The sequence below is a fragment of the Sinocyclocheilus grahami genome, unplaced genomic scaffold, assembly GCF_001515645.1.
Source record: "Sinocyclocheilus grahami isolate Dianchi unplaced genomic scaffold, SAMN03320097.WGS_v1.1 scaffold20268.1, whole genome shotgun sequence".
Taxonomy (NCBI): Eukaryota; Metazoa; Chordata; class Actinopteri; order Cypriniformes; family Cyprinidae; genus Sinocyclocheilus; species Sinocyclocheilus grahami.
Window position 1 is genome coordinate 1 of NW_015517957.1, and position 667 is coordinate 667.

Below are 667 nucleotides of genomic sequence, written 5' to 3' on the forward strand. Positions count from 1 at the left end.
TGAATTTATTTTTATTTTTATTTTGTTCACTTAGAAATTTGGTATGTTGCAATTTACATCTGTGTATGTGCCTTAGGTACCTGTCATGACTGGCGTTTGCGATGCGATGCAGTGAATCTGTATTACACTCTGTTTGGGCTGACCCGACCCTCCTGTCTGCCACTACCCGAGTTGGGTCTTGTGCTTAACCTGAAGGAGAAGAAAGCAGTTCTCAACCCAACCATCAAATCTGAGCAGGGCCCTGGAGGCCCAGAGGTGACCACAACCATGGCGTTTACCAGCACTGTAAACTTCCCACTTAAATTCCTAAAGTCCTATTACAATTTATTTTATTTTTTATTGTTGCTTAAAATTAAAAGTAAAATGATGTTTATTAGTGCATAGTTGAATGCAATCACATTCACTGATTGAGTTATATATTGATTTATGCAAACATACATTTACTGAAGGTAATAAAAGTGCTTGCAAGGTATCAAAATTATAATGTAAAACTTTAAGTTTAGATTTTAGTTACACAGACTGGTTTTGTGTGAAATGCTTTACCAGGACACTGAGCACACGTCTTGTTTTCAGTTGGCTACAAACCAGAATCAAACCACAGGCTGAAGTGTCAGTGTTGGTACTGTATTGCAAAGCACTTATGCTGCTACTGAGGTGAAACGTGTAA